The sequence below is a fragment of the Aquarana catesbeiana genome, linkage group LG05, assembly GCF_042186555.1.
Source record: "Aquarana catesbeiana isolate 2022-GZ linkage group LG05, ASM4218655v1, whole genome shotgun sequence".
In the NCBI taxonomy this organism is placed as follows: Eukaryota; Metazoa; Chordata; class Amphibia; order Anura; family Ranidae; genus Aquarana; species Aquarana catesbeiana.
Genome location: NC_133328.1, coordinates 101,874,725 through 101,880,724, shown reverse-complemented (window position 1 = coordinate 101,880,724; position 6,000 = coordinate 101,874,725). Strand labels below are relative to the sequence as shown.

Here is a 6,000-nt window from a genome sequence, read left to right as displayed (position 1 = left end):
TGTGGGCGGCTGTTTGGGGGCAGGTCTGGCATCACTGAAGGGTGGGGTGATGATGTCAGCAAGAGCAATTTGGCCACACCCACTGGCGTGCTCTGTGGGCTACATTACTACTCTCCTTGGGGCACCCAAATGTGTCCCAGGTCTTTTATAATCCTATAGTGTTTACTGCAAAAAAATAAAAAAATAAAACAATTGCCCTGTGCTGCAAAAGTGTTCAGGTTTGGCTTGAAGAAAAGATGGCAACTCTATATGCTAGGGTCACCAGTAAGATATTTGTATATCGCTATCATATCTCCTCTTCAGAGAGAATACGTTTAATGCTTGTAGTCTTTCCCCATAGCTGAGATCCTCTTGATTAGCTTTGTTTCCCTTTTCTGAACTATTTCCAGTTCCAGTTCTTGGGTTAGCTTTAAGTTCTCTTTCTTTGCTTCATAAAGTGCTACTGACTTTTAGTAATCAATACAAGTGCATACATACAGGCTAAACTGATTTTTTTTTACCAAAAAAAATGAAGAAAAAGAAATGTTATAGAAATTTAACTCCAATGTTATTATGTATATAGAATACATGCACGATACTCTGTTAGTGAGCGCAGTTTGCTAATTTGACCACTGGGTGGCGACAACACACCAGCGTTGAACGTCTTGTGCTGTGGGGGGAGGTTGAGTCAAGGGAGTGACTAGCTAGGGAGAATGTACGGTAATAGCCTGCCATCCGTCCTGGTGACGAGCTCCCTGCTGTCCCTATTATAATGATTACATGTTAAAGCTCACACCTGCACTGTGTGTTCATTGTCAGGTGGAGAAGCTTGCCTGTGATGTTCTGGATGGCAGTGAAGTTGCATGGTCCCTGCCTAGATAAAGAGAAGAGAAGAAGAAGTTGGTGTGATTGGTGGCTAATGCTCTCTTTGTAAAGTTTCTCATTGTGGGATCTTTGGATTGGAGCTCCTGTGATGTCTATGGGGACTGGGTGGTGATGGCAGAAGAGGACAGTACTACAGCAGTATGTCACACTGGGTCCTCCTGATCTAAACTTCATCCACTTCTACAAAGCCAGTTGAGATGCTGGAATATTCATACTGGTGATGCATAATTAATGTTACTTGGACAAAAGTACAGCCTGCTTGCTCAAGAGTGGACATGATGCAGCTGGTTGCTTGTAGATTAGGGCAATTAAGTTACAACTGGAATTAAAGGGGCTGGACTTTGGACTTCTGGGCTTGTACAATCATGACCACCTGAGTTTACAGCTCTATCGTCATCCACACTGTAATGTCTTGGCAGTCTCCGGCTTGGAGGCAACATGGAATTCCATCAAAAACTTGGGTGACCAATTGTTGGTGTCTGATGAGCGAGAGACCTCCCAGCCCTGTAAGTGCTGAAGGCAGCTGCTGCCTGGCTCATTCATAGGGAGTGGTTACCTTGAGAGCAGTTCTGAGCTTGCTGAACAGAGATTACACCTCCTAAAACCTCAGTGGGGTTCCAGTGACATCAGCTTCAGACAGGTAATACCTACTTTTCTCTTATCTTCAACCTTTAGCCCATCAGCCCCCTTTATTACCTTCCTCGTGAGATAGATCAACCTGCTGGGGGCAGACTCCCCCTCTCCAAATTGCAACACCCCCAAAAGCAACGTAAGCTGGGTTCTCAATTGGACCAAGCATCAGGGGTAGAGCAGAACACTTTGTGGACTTTAGCTCATCTAGGCAGCTTAAGTACTATAGATCTACGGGACGAGCGGTACTTCTATGTGAGTATAAAATATTCTTGTGTGTATTGTAGTACAGCATGGATTGCTTTTATCCAGTTCATCAGTAGAGCACAAGGTCAGTCCATGTTATCCTTGCATAGTTACTGACTATTCTTGATTTTCAAGAAAAAGTCCTTGATTTGGAATATTTGTCTTTGGAACTGGCCCTGGCTTTTAGTCTTAGCAACCTCTGAGTTGAAATGGAAATGTGCATTCAGGTTTTTTTTTTAATAAGTATCTATTGAGGAGTGACATTTCATTGCAATAAAGTGATATGGTTACAATCATAAGCTAGATGGTGGCTTCTGGCCCTTCAATGTGTGTCCGGCAAGATAACATAAATTAGCTTACCGATAAAGTATTACCGGAAATTATTTTTAAATTATGGTGACTAATTATATTAATTAAACCTGTTAATTATAATAAACTATCCCCCCTGATTGTATTAACTTTGGAGTTTAGTTCTGAGATGAATACCTGTCAAGCTTGGTCTAATTATCCCTTTTCTCTGTCTGTGGTTGGGTGAAGAATTAAGACCCATATCTTATAAATTGAAAGCCCTGAGACTTTAATCTTGTGGTGAGGGATAGCCTTTAGAATCTAAATTTATAGCATTTTATTTGGAATACATCCCAGAATTATTTTTTCACAGAGTATGAAAGGAGTGGAGGACCTCAGCATCTTTTGCAGAAATTAGCTGGGTAACCTTACAAGGAGAATTAGATGGCTTTATCCTGAAGCTTCTTGCTCCCTTAGCAATAATGACAGTGAAATTGGATTACATGGGATGGGTGCGTACGATGAACACAAGAAGGGCTTGATGTACAACTCTACAGCTGGATAAACCTTATCATGGCCATGTGATTATGTAACTGAATTATCCAAACCACTGCCTTCTACACTGGAAGTGTGTTTGACTTTAAATGCATTAATCTAATTGAACTGATGATTTTATTCAATTTGGAAGGATGATTCACTGTGTTAATGCCTGTCATTTCTACTACCGCTGTGTTTTTATTTACAATGAGGATGACGATTAATATTATTTATATAATTTATTTTGAGACGATTGTTAGTTCTTAAAAAAAGTACACCTAAAAGATAACTTTTTTTTTTTCTATTATATTATTTGATGCCAAGATTGAACTAATAACAATAAAAAAATACTTTTGGTGCTTGCTTTTTTTTTGTAATCACATCAGAAACAATTAGTGGAAATGGGCAGTACATAGTATCAAACTGTTTTTAGAAGAATGCCGATTGATTATTGCCTTTCTGTATGGTAAGATGAAGAAGGGTCAATATAATATCAAGTTTCTGTTGCTAGGTCAGACAGTCTAAGTGGTTGATTATTGAGTGGGAACAAGTGAAATCTCAACACTTTTTCAGTTCAAAGCTTGGCTGGTGATTTGAACCCCAAAATCCATAGTGGCCAGAGTAGGTTGTATAATTATAGGCTAAACAGTTCAAAGCTTGGCTGGTGATTTGAACCCCAAAATCCATAGTGGCCAGAGTAGGTTGTATAATTATAGGCTAAACAGTTCAAAGCTTGGCTGGTGATTTGAACACCAAAATTCATAGTGGCCAGAATAGTTTGTATAAATATAGGCTAAACAGCACGGAAATTTGAATTGTTGTGGCATAGAGGCTTTATTTTTCCATAGGCTGTAACTCGGAAAAATTGGTTGTTGGGAAACATTGTGTTAGATGAAGTGAAAAGCCTTACCTATGAAGTTTCTTTAGCTAATTAAAAACTGATGCCTTTCGGAAAGTTTATGAAAGGCCTTAAATAACACCCCCAAGAAGTGTCGATTTTACTAAAGGAGTGATTATATGCAATATATTCTCTTTTAATGCTTTCAGGTATAAGTTTTCATGAAATCGAATATAAAAGCTTTGACCTTGGTGTAAATAATTCTTTGATTTATTTGAGGTGTAGGATGAAAGCTACAGTCACAAGATAGACAACATTATTATGTTAATGAGATTTAAATATACAGCTTGAGAATTCCGCATTTGGAACAATCGCCCAGAAGGGAGCATTTTTATATATAAACCAAAAATATCCACCGGCCAAGAACAGGTGGATGGAATGTTAATTGCTAGCAACCTTCCTGCTTTTTGCGTATTCCTGTTTTCAAAGGCCCTTTTATTTGGGATAAATCTCCCCTCAGGATAGAGTTTTTGCTGGCTAGGAAGATACTTCAAGAAGTAAAGGTCATTAGGGCATAATTGAACTCTGTCCTGATTGTGGGCTTAATACACCAAATCTCTGGTGCATATAATATATAAAGTACTTTTACCTGTTAGCTATGGGAGCCTGGAGAGTTGATAAAAAGTGATAAATGCATATTAAAAATGTGATAATGGATCTGCAGCTTAAAAAAAAATTTGGCTATATTTGCTAAAGTGGCTACTAGTGTTCTTAATTTTTTCCTTACTCTTGTCCTTCAGACATATATGCCAACACTCAAAGGGGAATTTTATATGACCTTATGCAAACTTGTCAGGAGAAATGTCATTCTATCATGAAGCACTTTTGTCAGATATGTCTGGTAACGTGCTGCTGATGCAAGAAAAGGACAAAGACCGATGCATACAGTTACACTGAAGTTTCATTGCATTTTTTACAATAGAAATATTAAAAGGCATACCCAACCAAATCTGATTGGTTTGATTTGGGCCAGGACAGCCACCCGCTTGGATCTGTCAGGGAATGATGGAGTTCCTCTGATCCCCCTGTATGGCTTCTGTGACACCAAGTGGAGGAGTCAGGCTTCCCCCCACTGGATTGTCATAGTGTAAGTTGTGGAAGATCAAAGGGTTAAGCCAGTGTAAGACATACAAACGTTTCCAGGGAAAGCAATGGGAGAGCTCACAACCAGGGCCTTTAAGTATATCGTTTAGGAGGCTAAACCTGATCGTATCCACCCGGAACTGATTTTGTTCAAAATTTCACATTATTTCTCATTTTCTTAAAGGATCATAATAACAAAAAAATATGTAAAAAGTGTAGAAGGGAAAATGCATCAAAAGCATTTAGTATTTTAGTAAAAAAAAAAAAAAAAATATATATATATATATATATATATATATATATATATATATATATATTTTTTTTTTTTTTTTTATTTATATATAGTATATAAAAAAATTTCTCTTTTTAAATTTCATGTGCCGTTAATGATATTTTTGCCCAGGGAACAATTTATAACACTGCCAGTTTTATTGCCCCCCCCCCCCCAATAGCAAGTGTAAACGAACCCTTACTGTACAACTTGGTCAGCATGTACATATAAATATAAGAATAAAAAAAAAGTTTTCTGAATACTATTATTACATCTATTATTAGTTATTAGAGTACTATAGTACTGTATATGATTGCGAATCTTTAAAGCTCAACTCCAGACAGATATAAAAGATACAGATGAATGCAGATTTGTGTACATTAATACATTGTGAAGTGTGTGTGTTTTTTTTTTTAATGGAATCAGTGGAAATGCCTGAATTTGATTTGTTATCAGCGTTTTGCAATCCTATGTACAGCAGAAATCAGACTGGTTGAGGGAGAAGCAGCACAAGGAGCCAATCCGTTTTGCTGCAGTGCAAGGAGCATGTTGGTAGAAGGAGAGAGCAGAGTGGCCGGAAAGAGGAGCTTATCAGTCTGCTACTTCTTCTTTCTCTGTCCACTTACAGGCTAGGGGAGGGACAAAAGACAAGACCTGTAGATATAACTTAACTGTAGGAGAGATAAACTAGGTCTCCTGCCAGACAGGGCTTTGCTGTAAGGATTGGGTGGTCATAAATCTGTTGGCAGGTAAAATAGCTCTCTTATATGTTTTTCATCTGTGTACTTAGCCGCTGCCGGGAGTTCAGCTTACATCAAGGCAGCTGTCCAATGACTAGGGAAATCATGGAAGTAATGGCTTAATATTTCAGTGTCTGTTTGTGATACTCTAGCTGCAGAAACATTATGCAATGAAGCCTTTCTGGGACAGTAATTGCTGTTAATAGTTACATATCATTCAATTATGTATTTGTTAAAATCCTGACATGTTTTAAATGCAGCTTGTTTACTTGAATTTGGCTTGAAGTCAGCTCCCTGTCATCCACTGTACTGCAGCACTCAGACTGGAAGATGGAGGGGCACTACTAGGAGCCAATTAGGTGTGCTGCATACACATGGCAACAGGAGAAGGGAGCAGAGATGTGAGCTTATCAGTGTGCTGCTGATCATTCTCTGTCCATTGA

General features: G+C 38.5%; 1 protein-coding gene across 1 annotated transcript in view; it reads left to right on the top strand.

The window, feature by feature from the left end:
• Nucleotides 1–700: 700 nt before the first annotated feature.
• Nucleotides 701–6,000, top strand: part of LOC141144373 (sodium channel protein type 5 subunit alpha-like) — a 586,505-nt gene continuing 581,205 nt past the window's right edge. The window contains exon 1 of the mRNA XM_073630007.1: nucleotides 701–1,504. The gene's annotated coding sequence lies outside the window, so the exon portion shown is untranslated. The remainder of the gene's footprint in view (nucleotides 1,505–6,000) is intronic.